This window comes from Tamandua tetradactyla, chromosome 3, assembly GCF_023851605.1.
Source record: "Tamandua tetradactyla isolate mTamTet1 chromosome 3, mTamTet1.pri, whole genome shotgun sequence".
NCBI lineage: Eukaryota > Metazoa > Chordata > Mammalia > Pilosa > Myrmecophagidae > Tamandua > Tamandua tetradactyla.
The window spans coordinates 60,340,401-60,365,575 of record NC_135329.1 but is presented as its reverse complement, the minus strand read 5'-3'; positions in this window follow the sequence as shown (position 1 = coordinate 60,365,575).

Genomic DNA, 25,175 nt, shown 5'->3' with positions numbered 1-25,175 from the left:
ACTACACATCGACATTGTCTTTGGGTCTAGGCCAAGGGCTGTGACTATCAGTGGTCCAAGTGCCGTTTTGGATTCGTGGCCACTCACTGCACAAGGCTGTGGACTGCCCAGCTTGGCATCTACAACCCCTTCTCAATCACTCTTTGGGGTAGGTAATCCTAGGTGTCCAGTTAATATCCATTCTCTCCTCTTCCTTCCTAGTACAGTCCTGACCCATACATCTGAGAGTGGCCATATGAACCCACTTCTGGCCAATGACTTGTAAGCTGAGTCACCAGATAAGGATTTTGGGGAACACGTTGAAAGCAATGGGCAGTCAGAGGATAGTTCCCCACTTGACCTTTGTCTATTCTGAGATACAGATGCAATGCCTAGAAATGAGCAGCCCCTGTGACCATCTGATGACAGAACAGATAATTAAGTGAAGATGAATACTATAAAGATAGAAGGAACCTAAAGTCCACCCGTGGTGTTTTGAGAGTCTTCTGAATTAATGTTCATGACAGAAATAAACCACTTTGGTTGACCACTGTTGTAGGGTTTCTATTACATCCAGCCTAATTGAATCCCACACTACCCCATATTTTACTTCCTTTCCTTTCTTCTCACACTCCAGGCCACCCCTTCCAACCTCCCTCACTTTGCTGATGTGGAAATAATAGAAAAGGATCCACTCATCCTCCCATCACCATGTCTACTAACCTGCTTACAGTTGTGCAGCTCCCTAGATTTGCTGCCTTTTGAGAGAACCAACCTAGGATAAACCATGCCTGATAAAAAAGAAAACATAGAGGGGGTGCAAGGGTAGTTCAGTGGTAGAATTCTCACCTGCCATGCAGGAGACCCAGGTTTGATCCCAGGCCCATGTACTTCCCAAACAAACAAAGAAGCCAACAAAAACAAACAAACAAACAATTCTAGAAATGATGCTGTAATAATAGGATACCCACATGGAAAAAGAATTAAATGTGACCCCACCATAGAGCATGGAAAAAGAAAACAGTACCATAATATATAATAGAAAATTATGCTCAGATGTGTTATTGCTTTAACAAAAAATGAAAATGGGTTCTTACTTGAAATTATAGATTACCTGGCATTATTTATTTTGTTACATGAATGCTATTTTTAAATCAAAGCAATAGGACAACAATAGGCCTAGAAGCAATTAGTAATTTCCAGTAGAACTAATTAAATAAATTATGTGTGAGAAAAATGGAACCATATTCTTATAATATCTCTTTACATCCTCTGATAGAGCAATTTATTTTAACTTAAAAAAAAACTCCTTTGGCTATATTTAAACTTTGGCACCTATGTCATTGAGTGCTCTTAAGATACATAAATGTGAGACTTTAAAAGGAGAATGTAAATATGGTAGGGATCATTAAACAGGTATTACCTATATTTACGAAAAAATAATGGCATGTTTCCCTCTACCCTGTGACACAGTAGGACACATCCTTTCTGTTACTTTTGCTAATAATACTTCTCATAACTACCCACAGCCTCAGGATATCCTTGTTTTCTTTCCTGCCTGCAGTCAACCATAAACTTCACTTTGATTTACAGCTCTGCCCTTATCAAGCCCACAATACATTGTTTCCTAGTGTCTGCCAACTGTGACAACATAGAGCTGAATTGTCTCTCCTGCAAAGCATTTGAGTTTGGCACATCTAGGAATCTGCAGACTAGGCCTTTAGACTTTCAGGAACTGGTTTCCAGCTGCCCAAATATATGAATCCACTTTGTCAATCCAGCTCTTTGCAGCCATAAATGCATCATTACTGGTTCTCAGTGTCTAAGATATCCATTGCTGTTAAACAACCCAAGGCATAGTGGATAACATTTTAAATTAACCCTCTCTTTCTCAGGGAAAATAGTTTTAAAGTTCAACGGTAATTTGTATGTGAACCTAACGCTGGATTCCAAACGCATTATTGTTTTGGCAAGTGATTCTAGGAAGTCCTGTTATCTCAGCTACCCTTTTCTGATAACACCCATTTGAGTTCTGAAGTAGTCTGATTTCCAAAAGATAAGTCATTTATTCACTGTATGAGGTCTTTTTTTCCACAAACTACACAAAGTGATCAGTGTAGAGGCAATCAGTTCATCCTTTTCCAGGCCATCATGGCTTCTTCAAAGATCATAAAACCATTTTGGAGAAATTGCATATACATTTCTGGTTTATGGTAACCCTTTCTCCATTCTCTTCCTCAGTGTAGTTCTGAATTGTAGGACATTCCTCCAGAGGAAACACGATTCTACAGCAGGTCAACATTTGATTTCCTTTTCTATGGCCATTAACTATACTAAAAATTTTGCAGACATGTGTCTAAGATGCTTTTCTCCTCCCATTTCTAGGAAGCAAAAGTCATCTAGTGCGCCAGCATGATTTGAGGAAACTGAAAAGTGGCTAAAATTTTTCCTTATGAAAGCCTCAAAGTCATGCATAAGCAAATAATACTTCCTTTTAGCCATATCATGTATAAGGTGTGCAGAAAACTTAGCTGATAAGATATTTCCATTTGATTTCATAATAAGTATATAAACTGAATGAAATTTGCCACAACTTACATTTGCACTGTCGAATATGCAGATAGATATGGAAAGTTCCCTTTATATTTGGAAAAGGCTTAACAAACAGTCTTTTATTTTTATCTTGTCTGCTGCTTGAATTAAAATCTTCAGAGAGAAGGGTGCATGAGTGGCTCAGTGGTAGAATGCTCACCTTTCACGTGGGAGACCCAGTTACAATTCCCGGAGCACACATTCAAAAAAGAAGATGTTTCTAGAGATCCAGAAGAGAATTTGAAGCTCCCATTTTAAAATAAAGTTTTAAATCAAAGACTTAAGGCCTGGGAAACATTCTTTGGGTGCTGTGATTTGATAAATCACTTGAAATATAGCAGAAAGCGTGATTGTTCATAGAATGGAAGAGAATTAGCTCTGTACTGCAAGAGGCCAATGAATTGGTTATCAATCCCACCCCACCCCCTTTTTTTTAAATCTACATTCAGTCTCTAGACCAGCTCAACTAGTCTTCGGTTTTAATTATCAGCTTCATGCTAATGATGTCCAAAGAGAATGCTCTTCCCCCAAACCCAGCTCAGGGCTTGCAACTCCTACATTCCCCTGCTCACATGACAGCTCCATTTGAATGCCCCAATAAGCAACTCAGTTTACTGTATCTGAGCTATAATTTATTATTTTTACACTTGCAGGACTGTTCCACATCTCTGCTCCATCTCAGCAAATGGCACCACTGTTCACACCATCACTTAGACCACACATTTTTTTTGCGATCCTTGAAACCTCTTTTTCTCTTACTTGCCATGCCCAGTCAAACCCAAATCCTACCAGCTCCATGCTGGAAGCTATACCAGGTCTGTCTGCATCTACAGCCCCCACGACCAGTGGCCTCATCAGAGATGGCTCCATCTCCAGCATCTGCTGCATCACCCTTCTAGCTGGGCCTCACACTTCTGCACTGAGAACTGTCTATGCCATTCAGACAGCTGCAGAACAAGCCTTTCAGAACTTTAAATTAGATCTCTTTTGACCCTGCTGAAAACCCTGCAATAATTTTCAATATTTCTCAGAGAAAAATCCTTCATACACTAAATGATTTCAATATTACTGAATTTATTGAGACTTGTTTTGTTTCTGCTGTGCTTGGTACCAATTATACATTTTGCATCTATGTACAAAGCCATAATTTTATCATTACTTTTTATGCATTTGCAATTTAGCACCTGTAAGAAAATAAGTTATACACCAAAAAAAAAACAAAAATAGTATTGACATTCATAATTACCCACATGTTTACATTTACTAGAGGTCTTTATTTTTTTGTGTCACTTTGAACCACTGTCTAGTATCCTTTCCTTTCAGTCTGAAGAACTCCCTTTAGCATTGGTTGTAGGGTGGCTCTAATGGTCATGAATTTCCTCAGTTTTGTTTATATGAGAATGTCTTAATTTCCCCTTTTTTTTTTCTTTTTTTGCATCCGCTTCATTTTTTAAAGAAAGTGTCACTGGATATGACATGATTTGTTGGCATTTGTTTTCTTTCTACACTAAGTATTTCAACCCACTGCCTTTTGCCTATGTATTTTTTCATGAGATACTGGTCCTTTATCTTGTTAGGATTCCATTGTACTTAACATGTTTTTCTCTTGAAGCTTTCAGAATTATTTTCTTCTCCTTTACATCCTACAGTTTAACTACCACATATCTGGGTGTATTTTTCTTCAGGTTTAGGCTTTTAGGTTCATGGTGTGTTTCTTGGATGTCATATTCATGTCTTTTGTCAAGTTTGGGAAGTTTTCTGTCATTACTTCTTTGAATAGACAGTCCTTCTGTTCCTTTCTCTCCTTTTTCTCCCTCTAAATCTCCCATAATTCATATACCAGTATGTTTGATGGTATCCTTAAAAAATCCTTATGCTATTTTTGCTTTCCCTAATTCTGTTTTTCTATTTGCTCCTCAGCCTGGCTTATTTCAATGGTGTTGTCTTTGAGTTCACTGATTCTTTTTTTCTGCCAGCTCCAATCTGCTGCTGAAACCCTCCTGGGACCTTTTCATTTCAGTTATTGTGATCTTCACTTCCAGCGATTCTATCTAGTTACTTTTTAAAACACAGGTCTCGTTACTGAAATCCTCACATTGTCCATGCACATTTTCCTGATATGTTTTAATTATTTCTCTGTACTTTGCTTATCTCCTTTGAGATAATGAAGATCTTTTGTTAAGTCTTTCTCAGTATATCCACAGTATGGTCTTTGTTGATGTTTTCTGGATTTTTATCCTTTTCCTTTGGGTAAGCCAACATTTCCTGTTGTCACTGGTTTTTATATTTTGTTTGTCTTGGAATCTTTTGTTGTCTAGTGTACATTTTAATATTTAAAAATGCAAACTTTGGGATTTAATCCATGAGCTGTTTGTTTCTTGATTTTATATTCAAGACAGAGATTTTTTTTTAGTGCCAGGAGCTAAAAAAAAAAAGGATTAATAAGCAAATATAAACTACTTCAGAATTTAGACCTCCTATCAAGGAAGTCAGCCCAAGGAAATAGCACAGTACAATATTCTCCCTGTCTTTTCTAAGCCTGTGTCTTGTCCTGGGCTTGTTCTTGCTAGAGGCCCTAGTAGATCCTCTGTTTACAGTGATTTGAATGTCCACTCTATTCCTTAGGATAATGACCTTCTCCTTTCCTTTGGAGCACTTTCACAAGACTTAAAGCATGTAAACTTTTGTCCCAGGCCAACCCAACTCAATCATTTCTTACATCATTGCTTTCCTGTCCTAAGCTGCTTTGTCTGTAGGGCAAGTTCTGTGAGGGCACACATTAGCGAGGAGTTTCTTAGGTCAGTGTTTCCTAGCTGGTAGGAAGCCAAGGACCCACAAAAAGAGTACACAGCCAGCTGTACACAGCCTGGGGAGGGAGTGAGAAGGGTTCCAGGAACTTCTGTTATAACTCTTTGAAGCTATGTTTTCTTGATTCAGCACTTGTCCATAAATGCAATCTTTTATCTGTTTTCTGTAGGTCTGAGGAAGGGCACTATCTGCAAGACTCTTCTGCCACTTTTTCCCATGGCAGGATGAAGCAATAGCTGCCCTCAGAGGCAGGCCCCAAACTATCTGGGCTTGCTGATCCAAAGCAGTTGTCGGTGATCAGATGACACACCCATGGATCTTGGGGAACTAGGTCTTAACAGCCCTTCTTGACACCAGCAAACTGTACCGTGCTGCAGACTGAAGCTGGCAGCTTCACTGTGGCCTACTAAGAGACTGTGGGAAGTGCATTGGTAAAATTCACTGGTGTTTCATGCAATTTTCCATATACTCCCTCCTGCTTTTCCTTGGATCACATCTAGTAGATGCCATAATTTCAAAATAGTTGATTCAGAATGTTCCTTCTTTTTTAATAGTTGTTCTGGCAGAGGGAATCATTCATGGAGCATCCTTCTCTATCATCTTTCCAACAAAATATGTTTTATTGATGTCCATGGAAAACAAAATAAAGAAGCCTTTGAACACCTAAACAAAAATTTCAGATCACTTGTAAGGAGTAAATACAATCTAGTCTCAGATTTCTCAAAAAATAAAAAAAAGTGTATCCAACCTTATGAAACCCTGTTGGAAAGAAAATATGATCCAAGAATTTAATACGCAACAAACTGTCATTAAAATATACTCTCCACAGGTACAACAGAATTTTGTCTCCTTGAGTCATTACTGAAAAATTACCTTATTTGAATAGAGATAAACCGTATCCAATCAAGTACAAATGGAGAAACGCTGATCTATAACTGTTCAAAGCAAAAATTAGAACATTTAGTATGGAATTTATAATGTATATGGAATAATAAACATATATACGTGTGTATGTGTATATATATCAATACAGCACAAAGGCTACAGGAGTAAATTAAAGTCTAGCATTGTGTGTTCCTAATGTGTACACAAAGCATTCAACATTAACTCTAAGTACACTGTATAGGAGGTATATTTTGTACCTCTAGAGTAAGAGCAACCACTAAAATACTAATGTAAACTACACAGTCAAAAGGCCAATGGGGTAGTTAAAATGAAATATTAAAATGAATTTAATTCAAAAGAAGGCAAGAAAGGATGAAGAGAGGCACAAATGTCAAGAAGAATTTGATAAGGAAACTATTTACAACAGCATGGACTTATGGAGCAGTCCACAGGGCTAGAGGTTGAAGCATTACCACTTTGATGCTAAATATGTAGTGTGATGTGGTGAGTCAGGATCCCTGGATATGACTCTGAGAAGATGGAATCCAGGGGGCTTATTGATGGGTGTTCTCTGGAGTGTTGACAGCAGGTGAAGCCAAGAGAGAGGGTGAAATGAAATACAGTTGGAACACCAGAAGTGGAATGAGCCCTCAGAGACGTCTCAAATCATAGTGTAAGATACTCTCCTTGGAGTCTTCACATTAACCAAACATTGGCTTCAGATTGTCCCCCAGGGGCAAGAATTTAAAAAAGATCAGTCTCCAGTCTCCAAAAAGGTCAGTCTCCACATGAAACAGACTGGAGAAGATAAAAAAAGAGTGGATTAAACAACAAAAATACCTGAGTGTGGTAGAAATGTGTAGTATTCACCTGTATCTGGTTCACCCTCCTTCCAGGGGCATTTCCCTACAGAGCAGTTTCCCCTTATTGTTCAAGAATTTATGCAAAAACAGAATGTGGAATTAAAAAACACTGAAAATTCCATTTTAGTGAAATGAGGAAAGATTTAACCTACAGAATTTAAAATAGAAATAAAGGCTTACAAACCAGCTGACACTGACAGAGGCCATGTAGAAGGAAGTAAACAGATGACACAAGTCATGGTGAGAGAGTTCAGCAGAAGCACCAGTGTCAGCAGATATATTTTCTGAAAGTAGGAAAATCTTCTTAAACTTCAAAAGTTTTATACATTGTTTGCAACAACCATGACAAAGATTGGAGTGGAGAGAGGTATCAGTTGAACCCTTCTATTTCAGTTAAGCTCACTTCAGAAAACAGAAGACTCTAGATAATGCAAAGAACCACATTGATTAGCTATTTCTGCTGGTAGCCGTTTATCTTTGAGGTAGCAGAGAACGAGAAATCCAAAAGCTCAAGTCGGAGGGAGTTTAATTTATTAAATAATGGATAATAAATAAGAATTGGAACACTGATTTATAAAACAAAGCTATCAAAATGAATAACAGATGAAATAAACTCCACAGAAAAATGTAGTCAAAGGATAATATGAAAATATTGATTTAATAATTCTCCATGAATAAAAATAAATAAGCAATTTGGATTTACAAAGAAAAAGAACAGATCAAAATGCAAGTGCTTAGAGAAGAGAATAAAAGACAACAGGCGATGAAGTGTAGCCTGGCCAAAAGTAGGAAATAAGTAGTGGGCAAAATGACCTAAGCAATGATTAGTAGAGAGAGCACAAGGAGAAACAGATACGATAAAAAACACAGGAAGGAAAAGGGGGATAGAAATTAATTAGAAGAAACACAGGAAAAAATGAATAATTTTAAACAATTAAAGAAAAGTGATACTTAGGATGGATTGTATGGCATGTGAATAAAACAGTTCAAAAAATAAACAGAAGGATACAAGGGCTGGACAAAATGTGGAGAAAGATATTCCTATTCACTGTTAGAAGGGAAATAGAATGGAGCAGAATTTCTGGAGAAGAGTGTGGTGGCTCCACAGGAGTCTAAATATAGGGTTTCCACATGATCCTGCAACCCCATTATTAGGTAAATTCTCAGAAGAACTGAAAGCAGGGCCATGAATAGACAATTGCACATTGATGTTTATGGTGGCATTATTTATGACTGCCAATGGATGGAAGCAGCATAAGGGTATTGTTCAACTAATGAATGGAAGAGTGAACAATGCTGTATATATATGACAGAATATTAAGCCACTATAGAAGGGAAAAAAGATGTGAGGCATGCAACTAGGTGAATGAACTTTGAGGACAGGTTGAATGAAATAAGCCAGAACAAGTGGACAAATATTGTCTGGTCTCACTAATATAAAATACCTGTAGTGAGCAAACTCTGAGAATTGAATTTGAGAACATAGGTTATCAGCGGATAGAAGGTTGGCAGAGGTTGGGCAATTGATTAAGGAGTATAAAATGTTCAATAAGGTTCATTGTAAAGATTCTTAGATTGTAAGTTCTGAGAGCCGTCACGTTTATTCCTAAGTTTTAACTGTTATTTCTAAATTCTGAGATGTTGCACTCTTTGTGTATAACCTGGTAGTTAACTGGAACTTTGGTTATCTGTGTGGCACTTGAGTCTCAGGTTAGATTTCTTGAGCTCTGAAAGTCAGCATTACCCCATAAGCAACTAAAAAAGAAATTTAAAAAACTATCGGATTTCAATTAGAGATATGGACAAAGCAGACCTTGTAAATCATAATGCAGGGTAAAACATGATATTGTCTGTATTTTAAAACTTCAACTTCAGTTGGGACCAAAGGAAGAGATGTGTATTTTGTCCAAAATTTATGCTTTCTATAGAACACTAACTGATTTGACTTGTCTGATTAATTTATTTAAACAACCCAAATACATGGAACTTAGAATAGAGAATGAGAGTTTGTTATTATGCACAGGTTAATGTAATATCCTGCTACATTTGACAGCATTTTGAGAAGAAAATAAAAAAGTATTTGCAAAGTCCCTTTGAGGGACTGAGGAAAAAGTGTGGAACTATTAAACTTTCCCACTTGGAGACAGAATTCCTGATATTCTGTCACAAGCATTAGGGATTCCCAACTTAATAATTAGGAGCTCTCTACCTCGAGTCTTGCCCTCATGAACTTATTTCTGCAATGGCAAAGTTAAGCCTACTTTTAATTATGCTTGTGAGTCATCCCCAGAGAACCTGCTCTTTGCTCAGATGTGGCTTCTCTCTTTAAGCTACATAATAAACTCACTATCCTTCCCCTTACATGAGACATGACTCCCAGAGGCATAAGTCTCCCAGGAAATGTGGGACATGGCTCCCAAGGATGACCCTGGCCCTGGCATCATGGAATTGACAATTCTTTCTTGATCCAAAGGAGGAAAAAAAAAAGCAAAATTAAGTTTCGGTGTTTCCCAGTACCTGCCCATGAAAAAAAAAAAAGTTAAGTTTCAGTGGCTAAGAGGTTTCAAATGGAATCTAGAGGACATTCTGGAAGTCCCCCTTGTGCAAGCTTTAGCTACATGTTGAAAATTGCCACAGTATGCCAAACCCCAACCAACAGTATTCTTGAAAACTCTAAAGAATACCTTGGGCTCTACCTAAGACTCTGTGCCAGTTTGAATCTGTGGTGGACACCAGAAAAGCCATGTCCTTTAATCCTCATTGAATATTGCTAGGTGGGAGCATTTTGATTGTTCCCATGGAGATGTAACACACCCAAATGTGGGGGGTAACTTTTGATTAGATGATTTCAATGAAGGTGTGTCGCCACCCATTGAATGTGGAGTTGCTTACTGGAATCCTGTACAAGAGAAAACATTTTCCAGAGAGTCCCTTTTTGTAGAGCCATGAGAAAGCCAGCAGACACTGCCATGTTCACCATGTGCTCTTCCAGCCGAGAGAAAAATGTTGAACATCATCAGCCTTCTTGAACCAATGTATCTTTCCTTGGATGCCTTAGATTGGACATTTCTGTAGACTTGCTTTAATTGGGATATTTTATCATAAGTTAGAACTGTAAACTAGCAACTTCTTAAATTTCCCTCTTTAAAAAGCATTCCATTTCTGGTATACTGCATTCTGGCAGCTAGCTTATTAGAATGGACTCTATAAAATTTTACTTAGTAAGTTCATTTTGTTAGAAACTGAAGGCTTCCGGATTGTTCCTATACAAGATAAGTCCTGAAACTCAGAGGTATTTGTCTCTACAAGAATACCAACCGGCTTCATTACTCAACCCCAAAAGGACAGCACCCTTTTCTAGCATGAAGAAGTTAAAATGGCTATTGTCCAGATATCCCTGAAGATTGAGAGAATGATCAAATGAGAGGGATGAGGTGTAATTGAGAAATTAGGATTTAGCAAATGATTATGACTACTGACTCATTATATAGATATTTCCTGTTAATTTTTAGTGTATTAGAGTGGCCAGATGGAAATGCTTTATATTGTTGAATTGTAGTCCAGTAGCCTTAATCTCTGAGAATGATTATACAACTATATAGCTTTTGTTGTGTGACCATATCATTGTAAAATCCTTGTGACTGACACTCACTTTATCCAGTGTATGGGTAGATGAATAATATAATAAAGACATGTATGGAAGAAAGAGAAATGATAGATATAGGAGACAGACAGTGACTGATCTCTCTCTATATATATATAAATCAGTCACTAAAAAAGAATTGAAGTCCAATACATTTACTAGTACATGTCTTGGGAGCCACCATTCCAGGACAGATTTTTATGACTTACCATATTCCTTATCAAATGTGAATACTCTTACTTTCTTTCATGATAGAATCTTTGAATTACGTTTCAAGATGTTTTTCTGTCTTGTTATTTTGGTCATTAGCTTTGGAAAAAAATAATTTGAGCAGCATTAAAAATATCAAATAATTTGAAAAGGAGGAAAAGACACTGTTTTCAGATTTCTTACCATCCACATTGAAAACTAGTAAATTGTGGAACAAAACCTACAAGATCCTCAAGGGGAAAATGTGTGGATCTAGGAATTTATAGGCAATCAAATTTTCCTTCAAAAATGAATGCAACTTTACAAAAGTTTTTAACGCTCAAGAACCCATAAAGTAGGTTTCCATAACCTCTTTTTGATGAAACTGCTAGAGGAAAATGTTCAGGATCCAACAGATGGCTAGAGAGACTGGGGCCAAAGAACCAACAGTAAACATTAAGTGTGTTTAACCAGAAGACTAAGAATAAATATAACTGTGAAGATTGTATTTCCTGAATACAATGGAAATGGTATCTGCACTACAAAGTAGAAATTTTGCAACTATCAAAAATCAATAAAAGGGTGTATGGGTGGTACAGTGGTAGAATGCTTGCCTTCCATGTGGGAGACCCAGGTTCAATTCTCAGATCATGTACCCCTCAAAAAAATCAATAAGAAAAGATAAAATAAGTGGGGAAATTAGAGTACTTATGAAATTACTGCTTCACTCCTAAGAGAAAGGAATCAATGGGAATCATAAAAGCCAAATCAAGTAATAGAAACATATATCTATATACAAGCAAATACTAAAATATAATATTATTGATCAAAGTCATTTGATGTTGTGGGTGGAAAGGAGGAAGGAAGAGGAAAATAACCAATTTTTGATGGTGTATAGTGGAGAACTGTTACACATTGTCTAAGGAAGCACAATAAAAAAGATAATTTGGAAACTTATAGAGGTTACCACCACACACACAAAATTGCAAAGAAAAGACACCATAATGTGAAATCTTTATCTTTGAAGTATAGAATAGAAGACATAAAATAAATTGGGACCAAAAATGCCAGTTATGTCAATAAATGTAAATTATCTTAATTAATCTATTAAAAGAAAGAGAATTTCAAATTGGATCAAAAAACATAACCTAACTCTATATAATAAATGAGTAGTACATGTAAAATGGGGTGATTTAGAAAATCTTAGGAGCAAATTTATGCCAGGCAAATACAAATAAAAATAAAGTAAGCATTATAATTTTATAAGAGACTAAATCTAGGCTAAAAAGCATAGATGTGATAAATAATTTACTGTGTAATGTTGCGGGGTACAACTTAACATGAAAATATGACAATTATGAGTATCTGACTACCAAATAACACAGTAGCAACATTCCATAAAGCAGATATTTTTTTAACAGTCAATTAGTAAAAGTACTTTATTTTCCTCTTATATTTGTAAAGCAGATATTTTAAGGAAAAGAAGTGAACAAAGATATCCTAACAGCAGGAAACTTTGACTCTCTCAGTCCAGTACAAATGGACAAGAAGTGAGTATATTTGTTAAGTAAAATTATAGAAACCATAAACATCAAATAAGATTTCACTTTCATAAGTAGGCCTTTGTGCCTTGAAAATATAGAATTATATGTTCTTCCAGGTATGCATGGAAGACTAAGGAGTGATCCAGTCCTCAATATTAAATCTTCATTGGTTTTCACCATTGAAATCTTGACTTACCCTTCTCTTAATTCCTTGCGACTGTGGCTTATCTCATAGATATCACCAGTGCTGTTGATTTTCCCTAGCATTTTTTTGGCCCAAGAAAAGTGGATGCTGCAGATTGGGCTAAAACCTGTGCATATCTGGAAGTCCATTTGATTTGAGATAAATGCTTTGTTTAAGATGGAGTCCAAATAGTTGAAATCTGCATTCTTTTTCAAACCTGTCTGTATAAAAACCATGGCATAAGGAAGCTGTGATGGTCAGTTTCATGTGTCAACTTGGCCAGATGGTGGTGTCCAATCATCAGGTCAGGCAAGCACTGGTGTGTCTGTTATTGTGAGGATATTTCATGGACTTAAATCATGACCACATTGGCTTCATTCACAGCATTTGCAATCAGGTAAATGGAGTATCTTCTGCAATGAGTGAAGCAGAATCTAATCACCATAAGTCTTTTAAGGAGGATTTAGAAGAGACCATCACTTTTCCTGCTTCAGCCAGCCAGCCTCTCCTGAGAGTTCATTGAGGATTTTCACTGGAGCTTCCAGTTCATGGCCTGCCCTACAAATCCTGGAATTTTATATTCCCACAGTTGCATGAGACCTTTTCTAAATTTCATATTTACAGATATCTCCGGCCCATTCTGTTTCTCTAGAGAACACTGCTTGTTACAGAGGTGAAGAAATGGTTGTCTAGAACCTGTATTCACCCTTCTTCAGAGGAAGACTTTAAGGTCCCAATAAATTAAGAGAAAGGAACTCTTAGTTCATTGAATTAAAATAAGAACAGAAGATGTTGACAGAGCTTGAGGAGGAGAGGAAGCCCATTCAGATGAAAGAACTTTGTGAAAGAGTCTCACTGAGGGAAGGATAGATGCCAATGACAAAGAATACAACCATCAGTTCTCCCAACAACTGGTTGGATGAAAGTGTCATTATGAGGAGGGAGTAGCAGGCAAAAATCGAGTCAAGATATCTTTCAGGAAAAATACTTGAAAGTTGCTTCAAAAATGCATAAATGAATGTATACAAATCACATGCATATGTTATAAAGAGTTGAAAGTTGGAACTCAGAAACTTTTACACAAAAGTCATCACAGCATTATTCACAATAGCCAAAAGGTGAAAGCAACCCAACTGTCCATCAATAGATGTATGGATAAGCAAATGTGGTAGATCCATACAATGGCATGCTATTCAACCAAGGAAAAGTAAGAAGTTCCGATACATGTGTTAGCATGGATGAACCTTGAATACAACATGCTAAATGAAAGAAACCAGATGCAAAAAGATAATTATTGAATGTTCTATCTTATATGAAATATCTAGAATAAGTAAATTCATAGAAACATAAAGTAGATTATAGGTTTTAAGGAGCTGGAGGAGAGGTGGAATAGGATGTTATTATTAAATAATTATAGACTGTAGTTTCTGTTGGAGGTGAGGAAAAACCTTTAATAATGGGTGATGATGATAGTACTGTACACTTTTAAAATGGCTAAAATGGAAAACTTATGTTTTTTATAAATGGTACCATAATTTTTTTTTTTTAATTGTGAGGCTCAGGTTTATGAGGGCATTCTTGAGCCACAGTGAAATGAATCCCCTGGCTCCCTCTGCCCTATGTGAAGCTGTGCATATCCTGCCCTGGACTACTGTTGGCTGAGCACTGATCTTGGGACTATTTACTTTGGTAAATAGTCTTATTTACCTTATTTACTTGGTCTTAGACTAAGGAAAGAGGAAGAAAGTGCCCTGTAATCTCTGAGACTTTGTCAAATGTCTAGGATGATTCCATGGAAGGAACAATTGTGTCAAACAATTGTGGGATGATGCCCTTAGGATTTGAACCCACAGTCATTGCTAGAGTCCACATTTCCATCAGAGAATCAGCCCTTGGTGCTTGCCCCCTCCATGCTTCCAATTCCTAAACAGCCAGAATGCCTGATGCTGAGAAGTTATGAAAGTGAGGTACTTAAGCAGCAACACAGATTCCCTCTACTAAGGAACACCCCCAGGTGTCAAGGGCTGGTGTAATCATGAGAAGCCTGGGATGGAAATGCAACAGAATTTTGGACAATGAGAAATAGGGTAAGATGGGGCTACCAAACTTGTACAAAAAGCCAGACATTCCACAAGAGAAAGCACTTGCTTTTGACCTTTCTTCCCAGCTTTAGGTATTGGTGAGGGACAGCCACTTTTCAGTCATGAAAAAAAAAGGCTAAGATATTGAGTGAGACACTAACCCACCAACCCATAGTGTCAGTTCATGAGTTAAAATCAGCAAGTCTTCATCAATCTTCTTTGTTTTAATAACAGCTTTACTGAAAGGTAACTCACATTCCACACAATTCACCATTTAAAATCTATAATACAATCTTTGTTAGTATATTCACAGTTGTGAAATCATGATCACAATCAGTTTTAGAACATTTTCATCCCCTCAAGAAGAAACTCTGTATGCTATAGCCATCACTCGTCAGTTCCCCCATCCTTAACCCCAATGCTAGGAAACCACTAGTCTACTTCCTGATCTGCCTATTCTGGACATTTTATACAAGTAGAATCAAACAATCTCTGGTCATTTGTGTCTGGCTTCTTTCACCTAATGTTCTCAAAGTTCTCCTACTCATCGTTTCCTTTTTTCCCATCTTCATTTGACAATGTTGCAGAAGTATTATAAATACAATCTTTTCTGTTGCTAAGTAATATTCATTGTATGGGTATGCCAAATTTTACTTATCCATTCTTCCATTGATGGAGACTTGGGCTTGTTTTCACATTTTCACTATCGTGAGAAATGCTCTTATAATCATTTTATTCAAGTATTTATTTATGTTGAAAAAATGCTTCATTTCTCCTGGGTGGACATCTAGAAGTGGAATTGCTAAATGATATGGTAACTCTGCTTAACCATTTGAGGAACTGCAAGACTGGTTTTCAAAGCAAATGCACCATTTTACAGTCTTACCAACAGTGAATGACGATGCAGTTTTTCCATTTCCTTATCAACCCTTGTTATTGTCAACCATCCTAGTGGGTATGGACTGGTACCTCATTTTTTTTTTATTTTCTTGGTTAACTGAAAATTTTGAGCATATTTACATCTGCTTATTGGCCATTTCTATATCTTCTTTGCAGAAATGTCTATTCAGATCCTTTGCCCATTTGTGGATTATGTTATTTACTGTTTTACTTTCCTTGTTGCTAGAGCAAATAAAATGCAGTGAGTTCACACAAACAATGGGAATTTATTAGCTAATGGTATTGAGGCTAGGATAAATACCAATCAAGGTATCTTCAAGGTGATGCTTTCTTCCTAAAGACTGGCATTCTTGGGCTGATTGCTAGTGATCCTTGGTCTTTGGTTCCTCCGCCATATAGTAATGCACATAGTGGCCTCTCTTCTCTTTGGGTTCCATTATCCTAAACTTCTTGTTGCCCATGACTTTCTGTCTATCTGCTTGATTTCATTCTGCTTATAAATGAACCGAGTAACAGGATTAAGACCCATCCTGATTGAGTTTAGCCACATCATAACTGTAGGATCCTCATCAAATATTCTATTTTCAGTGGGCTTACAAGAACGGATTAAATTTAAAAACAAGTTTTTGAGATACATAGTTTAAAACATTTGCCTTTCTATTATTCAGTTATAAGAATTCTTTTTTATATTCTAGATACAAGTCCATTATCAGATGCATGATCTGCAACTATTCTCTCCTATTCTATGGGTTGTAGTTTCAATTTCTTCATGGTGTCCTTTGAAGCACAAAAGTCTTTAATTTTAAAGTCCAATTATCTATTTTATCTTTTGTTGTTCATGCTTTTGGGGTCTAAAATTTCTTTTCCAAATCCAAAATCGCAAAGATTTACCCCTCTGTTTTCTTTGCAGTGTGTTATGTATTCCATTCTTACATTTAAGATGTTCATCCACTTTGAGTTAGATTTTGTATATGGGGTGAGGTAAAAATCCAACCTCTTTCTTTTGCATGTGAATGTCCAGTTGTCCCAGTACCCCTTCTTCTCCCTCTCCATTCCCTCCTCCTCATTATCCTGACTATCTTACCTTCTCCCCCTCCCTCCCTTTCTCTTTTTCTGTCTTAGTTTCCAGGGAATGTTGTAATAAATCATCCCAAACTGAATGACTTGAAACAAAGGAAATGTATCTCCACACATTTCTGGAGGCAAGAAACCTGAAATTTAGGTTTTGGTAGTGCTGCACACTCTCCAAAGACTCTAAGAAAGAGTTATTCTTGTCTGTTCCAGCTTCTGGTGGTTACTGGTAATCCTTGGTGGGTATTTCTTGGCGTATGGAAGCTGAACTGCAATCTCTGCCTCTGTTTTCACATGTCAGACTCGGTATATCAGAATTTTCTTCCTCTTATAATGAGTCCAGTCATATTTTATCAGGACATTCTCTAATCTAGTTGGCCTCATCTTAACTAATCACACTTGCAAAGACCTTATTTCAAAACAATGTCACATTCCTAGGACTAGTGATTAGGACTTCAACATGTATTTTTTTTTTATTAATTAAAAAAAATTAACAAAACATTTAGAAATCATTCCATTCTACATGTACAATCAGTAATTCTTAATATCATCACATAGTTGCATATTCATCATTTCTTAGTACATTTGCATCGATTTAGAAAAAGAAATAAAAAGACAACAGAATAAGAATTAAAACGATAATAGAGAGAAAAAAAACCTATACCTCACATGCAGCTTCATTCAATGTTTTAAAATAATTGCATTACAATTAGGTAGTACTGTGCTGTCCATTTCTGAGTTGTTATATCCAGTCCTGTTGCACAGTCTGTATCCCTTCAGCTCCAACTACCCCTTCTCTTTTTTTTTTTAATTAATGGAAAAAATGAAATTAACCCAACATTTAGAAATCATACCATTCTACATATGCAATCAGTAATTCTTAACATCATCACATAGATGCATGATCATCGTTTCTTAGTACATTTGCATCGGTTTAGAAGAACTAGCAACATAACCGAAAAAGATATAGAATGTTAATATAGAGAAAAAATGAAAGTAATAATAGTAAAAACAAAACAAAACAAAACAAAAACCTATAGCTCAGATGCAGCTTCATTCAGTGTTTTAACATGATTACTTTACAATTAGGTATTATTGTGCTGTCCATTTTTGAGTTTTTGTATCTAGTCCTGTTGCACAATCTGTATCCCTTCAGCTCCAATTGCCCATCATCTTACCCTGTTTCTACCTCCTGCTGGACTCTGTTACCAATGACATATTCCAAATTTATTCTCGAATGTCCGTTCACATCAGTGGGGCCATACAGTATTTCTCCTTTAGTTTTTTGCTAGAATCACTCAGCATAATGTTCTCTAGGTCCATCCATGTTATTACATGCTTCATAAGTTTATTCTGTCTTAAAGCTGCATAATATTCCATCATATGTATATACCACAGTTTGTTTAGCCACTCTTCTGTTGATGGAGATTTTGGCTGTTTCCATCTCTTTGCAATTGTAAATAACGCTGCTATAAACATTGGTGTGCAAATGTCCGTTTGTGTCTTTGCCCATAAGTCCTTTGAGTAGATTCCCAGCAATGGTATTGCTGGGTCGTATGGCAATTCTATATTCAGCTTTTTGAGGAACCGCCAAACTGCCTTCCACAGTGGTTGCACCATTTGACATTCCCACCAACAGTGGATAAGTGTGCCTCTTTCTCCGCATCCTCTCCAGCACTTCTCATTTTCTGTTTTGTTGATAATGGCCATTCTGGTGGGTGTGAGATGATATCTCATTGTGGTTTTGATTTGCATTTCTCTAATGGCTAGGGACATTGAGCATCTCTTCATGTGCCTTTTGGCCATTTGTATTTCCTCTTCTGAGAGGTGTCTGTTCAAGTCTTTTTCCCATTTTGTAATTGGGTTGGCTGTCTTTTTGTTGTTGAGTTGAACAATCTCTTTATAAATTCTGGATACTAGACCTTTATCTGATATGTCATTTTCAAATATTGTCTCCCATTGTGTAGGCTGTCTTTCTACTTTCTTGATGAAGTTCTTTGATGCACAAAAGTGTTTAATTTTGAGGAGCTCCCATTTATTTATTTCCTTCATCAGTGTTCTTGCTTTAGGTTTAAGGTCCATAAAACCGCCTCCAGTTGTAAGATTCATAAGATATCTCCCAACATTTTCCTCTAACTGTTTTATGGTCTTAGACCTAATGTTTAGATCTTTGATCCATTTTGAGTTAACTTTTGTATAGGGTGTGACACATGGGTCTTCTTTCATTCTTTTGCATATGGCTATCCAGTTCTCTAGGCACCATTTATTGAAGAGACTGTTCTGTCCCAGGTGAGTTGGCTTGACTGCCTTATCAAAGATCAGATGTCCATAGATGAGAGGGTCTATATCTGAGCACTCTATTCGATTCCATTGGTCGATATATCTATCTTTATGCCAATACCATGCTGTTTTGACCACTGTGGCTTCATAATATGCCTTAAAGTCAGGCAGCGCGAGACCTCCAGCTTCGTTTTTTTTCCTCAAGATGTTTTTAGCAATTCGGGGCACACTGCCCTTCCAGATAAATTTGCTTATTGGTTTTTCTATTTCTGAAAAATAAGTTGTTGGGATTTTGATTGGCATTGCATTGAATCTGTAAATCAATTTAGGTAGGATTGACATCTTAACTATATTTAGTCTTCCAATCCATGAACACGGTATGCCCTTCCATCTATTTAGGTCTTCTGTGATTTCTTTTAGCAGTTTTTTGTAGTTTTCTTTATACAGGTTTTTTTCTCTTTAGTTAAATTTATTCCTAGGTATTTCATTCTTTTAGTTGCAATTGTAAATGGGATTCATTTCTTGATTTCCCCCTCCACTTGTTCATTGCTAGTGTATAGAAATGCTACAGATTTTTGAATGTTGATCTTGTAACTTGCTACTTTGCTGTACTCATTTATTAGCTCTAGTAGTTTTGTTGTGGATTTTTCCGGGTTTTCGACGTATAGTATCATATCGTCTGCAAACAGTGATAGTTTTACTTCTTCCTTTCCAATTTTGATGCCTTGTATTTCTTTTTCTTGTCTATTTGCTCTGGCTAGAACTTCCAACACAATGTTGAATAATAGTGGTGATAGTGGACATCCTTGTCTTGTTCCTGACCTTAGGGGGAAAGTTTTCAATTTTTCCCCATTGAGGATGATATTAGCTGTGGGTTTTTCATATATTCCCTCTATCATTTTAAGGAAGTTCCCTCGTATTCCTATCCTTTGAACTGTTTTCAACAGGAAAGGATGTTGAATCTTGTCAAATGCCTTCTCTGCATCAATTGAGATGATCATGTGATTTTTCTGCTTTGATTTGTTGATATGGTGTATTACATTAATTGATTTTCTTATGTTGAACCATCCTTGCATACCTGGGATGAATCCTACTTGGTCATGATGTATAATTCTTTTAATGTGTTGTTGGATACGATTTGCTAGAATTTTATTGAGGATTTTTGCATCTATATTCATTAGAGAGATTGGCCTGTAGTTTTCTTTTTTTGTAATATCTTTGCCTGGTTTTGGTATGAGGGTGATGTTGGCTTCATAGAATGAATTAGGTAGTTTTCCCTGCGCTTCGATTTTTTTGAAGAGTTTGAGGAGAGTTGGTACTAATTCTTTCTGGAATGTTTGATAGAATTCAGATGTGAAGCCGTCTGGACCTGGACTTTTCTTTTTAGGAAGCTTTTGAATGAGTGATTCAATTTCTTTACTTGTGATTGGTTTGTTGAGGTCATCTATGTCTTCTTGAGTCAAAGTTGGTTGTTCATATCTTTCCAGGAACCCGTCCATTTCCTCTAAATTGTTGTATTTATTAGCGTAAAGTTGTTCATAGTATCCTGTTATTACCTCCTTTATTTCTGTGAGGTCAGTAGTTATGTCTCCTCTTCCATTTCTGATCTTATTTATTTGCATCCTCTCTCTTCTTCTTTTTGTCAATCTTGCTAAGGGCCCATCAATCTTATTGATTTTCTCATAGAACCAACTTCTGGTCTTATTGATTTTCTCTATTGTTTTCATGTTTTCTATTTCATTTATTTCTGCTCTAATCTTTGTTATTTCTTTCCTTTTGCTTGCTTTGGGATTAGTTTGCTGTTCTTTCTCCAGTTCTTCCAAATGGATAGTTAATTCCTGAATTTTTGCCTTTTCTTCTTTTCTAATATAGGCATTTAGGGCAATAAATTTCCCTCTTAGCGCTGCCTTTGCTGCGTCCCATAAGTTTTGATATGTTGTGTTTTCATTTTCATTCGCCTTGAGGTATTTGCTAATTTCTCTTGGAATTTCTTCTTTGACCCACTCGTTGTTTATGAGTGTATTGTTGAGCCTCCACGTATTTGTGAATTTTCTGGCACTCCGCCTATTATTGATTTCCCACTTCATTCCTTTATGATCCGAGAAAGTGTTGTGTATGATTTCTATCTTTTTAAATTCGTTAAGACTTGCTTTGTGACCCAGCATATGGTCTATCTTTGAGAATGATCCATGACCACTTGAGAAAAAGGTGTATCCTGCTGTTGTGGGATGTAATGTCCTATAAATGTCTGTTAAGTCTAGCTCATTTATAGTAATATTCAGATTCTCTATTTCTGTATTGATCCTCTGTCTAGATGTTCTGTCCATTGATGAGAGTGGTGAATTGAAGTCTCCAACTATTATGGTATATGAGTCTATTTCCCTTTTCAGCGTTTGCAGTGTATTCCTCACGTATTTTGGGGCATTCTGGTTTGGTGCATAGATATTTATGATTGTTATGTCTTCTTGTTTAATTGTTCCTTTTATTAGTATATAGTGTCCTTCTTTGTCTCTTTTAACTGCTTTACATTTGAAGTCTAATTTGTTGGATATTAGTATAGCCACTCCTGCTCTTTTCTGGTTGCTATTTGCATGAAATATCTTTTCCCAACCTTTCACTTTCAACCTATATTCATCTTTGGGTCTAAGATGTGTTTCCTGTAGACAACATATAGAAGGATCCTGTTTTTTAATCCATTCTGCCAGTCTATGTCTTTTGATTGGGGAATTCAGTCCATTAACATTTAGTGTTATTACTGTTTGGATAATATTTTCCTCTAACATTTTGCCTTTTGTATTATATATATCATATCTGATTTTCCTTCTTTCTACACTCTTCTCCATACCTCTCTCTTCTGTCTTTTTGGTTCTGACTCTAGTGCTCCCTTTAGTATTTCTTGCAGAGCTGGTCTCTTGGTCACAAATTCTCTCAGTGACTTTTTGTCTGAGAATGTTTTAATTTCTTCCTCATTTTTGAAGGACAATTTTGCTGGATATAGGAGTGTTGGTTGGCAGTTTTTCTCTTTTAGTAATTTAAATATATCATCCCACTGTCTTCTAGCTTCCCTGGTTTCTGCTGAGAAATCTACACACAGTCTTATTGGGTTTCCCTTGTATGTGATGGATTGTTTGTCTCTTGCTGCTTTCAAGATCCTCTCTTTCTCTTTGACCTCTGACATTGTAACTAGTAAGTGTCTTGGAGAACGCCTATTTGGGTCTAATCTCTTTCGGGTGCGCTGCACTTCTTGGATCTGTAATTTTAGGTCTTTCATAAGAGTTGGGAAATTTTCAGTGATAATTTCTTCCATTAGTTTTTCTCCTCCTTTTCCCTTCTCTTCTCCTTCTGGGGCACCCACAACACGTATATTTGTGCGGTTCATATTGTCCTTGAGTTCCCTGATACCCTGTTCAAATTTTTCCATTCTTTTCCTGATAGTTTCTGTTTTTTTTTGGAATTCAGATGTTCCATCCTCCAAATCACTAATTCTATCTTCTGTCTCTTTAAATCTATCATTGTAGGTATCCATTGTTTTTTCCATCTTTTCTACTTTATCCTTCACTTCCATAAGTTCTGTGATTTGTTTTTTCAGTTTTTCTATTTCTTCTTTATGTTCAGCCCATGTCTTCTTCATGTCCTCGCTCAATTTATCGATTTCATTTTTGAAGAGGTTTTCCATTTCTGTTCGTATATTCAGCATTAGTTGTCTCAGCTCCTGTATCTCATTTGAACTATTCGTTTGTTCCTTTGACTGGGCCATATTCTCAATCTTCTGAACGTGGACAGTTATCTTCTGCTGCTGGCTTCTGGGCATTTAGTCAGATTTCCCTGGGTGTCAGACCCAACAAGATTGATAAGATTTTTCTGTGAAATCTCTGGGTTCTGTTTTTCTTATCCTGCCCAGTAGGTGGCGCTGTGGCACACGTTTGTCTGCGGGTCCCACCAGTAAAAGGTGCTGTGGGTCCTTTAACTTTGGAAAACCTCGCCAACCGGGATGTTCGCTAGCCGAAGCGGCTTGGAAGAGTGCCAGCCGGCCTGGGGTCCGAACGCGGGCAGGTTCGCTGGCCGCCACAGCCCGGGAAAGCACCCGTCCGAATTTCCTAGTTGGCCCCGTGGCAGGAGAGCGCCAGCCACAGAGGCCCGCACGGGAGAGTGCACGTTCCTGGGGAGTCACGGGTTTGGAAGGGCCCCCCCCCACTGTTCTCCGCGGCCTGGGGATTTCCGATCCAATTCTCTCAGTTGGTCCTGGGGGCCGCGCGTGGTGTGGGCGCCAGCCGCCGTGGTTTGAGGGACCGCCTGTCCAATTCTCCCAGCCTTCAACATGTATTTTGAGGGTTACACAATTCAACCCATAGGAATCTCCCTCCCTTCTGTTCCCACTGCTTTGCATCCTTCCTACTCATCATTTCCTTTTTCCCCATCTTCATGGTACCCCTTCTCCTCCTGCTTGGTGGTACATGTGGGGACCCACCAGAAGACTCCAACCATGGGTAGAAACCAGGACACTCTGGACAGTGGACTCCATTCTGTCTGCTCCACCACCCAGATCCCAACAGTACACCTGGCACATGGGAAGAACTGCTGGGGCACATGTCTGTAATATACCATCTATTTCCTTGGACTGTGTTTGTGGTAAGGGCAGGAAGTAGGGGAACTGGGCTCCAGGAATTAGGCCATGGATGCTACAGAAAGAGCTCAAAGCAACCTGGACATGAGAAAAGTCAGCAGGTCATCTGTAGAACTCCAGAAGCACCACAGCTTCCCAGACCCAAGCTCTGGCACAGAACTGATGTGGAAATACAGAGAAAACTGCTTAGGAACTTTCTCTTAAAGGTTCAGGGATCACTTCAAGGTCATATTCCTCATGGGCTGACCTGCATAATCTGTGGGCTGGCTGATGCTGTTGCAGCCTGAGCGGGTGGCTGCTGTGGGTAAAGACTCAGGTGGAGCTGGGGTCTTGACATACATAGCACTGTTGACTGAGAAGTAACATAAAGGAAATAAAAGGCCAGAAAGATGTTTACTTGGGGTATACATTTCATAGAGCACAGAGTCAGGCAGCAACCTAAATTGTGTTCTGTCTATGTGTTTCCAAGCAAGTTTTCTAAAGACTACATTAGTTGCTTGACATTGGTAGATATTCAGGGTGTTCTAAATGTCCTCCAAGTTAAATAGTTTACTGACTTCTTTCTCTTGTGGTTTGTTTTTGAGTCCTTAGGATTCTGAGGAATAGTGTTGCTTGGGGGGTTTTGTATACCATTGCAATATTTGTCATCTGACCAGGATGTGCAGAAAAGTTTCCAGACTCTATTTTAAATTCCTTATCCAAGGTAACCCTATTTTCTTTTATTTCTTTTCACAGTAAGAACCTTCCCTTCCCCCAGGCTGAAGCCTGAGGTCCCAGAGAAGCAGGTGCTTCCTGCAGGGCCTGTGGTAGTTCCCCTTGTTCCTTGGGATGGAGATGGTGGCCCCAGATCCCAGTCTTGAGGAATAGGGCTCAAGGCACTGAGAAAACCTATTCATGAGCTCTGAGGCTCCCTATATGCGTTGGAGAACATAAATCTTAGGAAAAGGACAGATCTATCCCAAACCTTCTCCTCATCATGGATGCTGTCAAGGCTACTCAGGAGAAGCCACAGCTGGTTTTCATCATTTTTCCCTCTATAGAACAACTGACCTCCTCCTTCATTCTCTCCCTGCCTGACCCCGATTCCTACTCTCTTACTGGGGACCTCTCCTCAGGTGTTTCCTAGCCATTTTCCCTCTGCCTTAAGCAGTGAAGGCCCCCAAGGCTCAGCCCATATGCTCTCATCCGTCCCCTGGCATCAGGCTTCACCAGAGGTCCCCCAAGCACCTCCTACCAACCAGGTTGAGTTAACATCACCATTGTCTTTCAGCTGTACCTATCTATAGCCCTGCCCCAAACAACCAGGTTCTTGTTGTCCCTCCAAGAACTTCTCCAGAAGCAAGAACCCCACTTTTGTCCCCCCAAATTCTATTGGTGCTACCTGAGAAACTGTGCTTTCTTTCCCTGCTCTCCATCTCACATGGAGTCCCCTCAGTTCTGCCTTGACCCCTGACCCCCTCCACTCTGATTTGCCTGGAATTACTGACCTGCTCTCCTCCACTCCCTCTTTTCTGGAACACTCACCTCCTTCC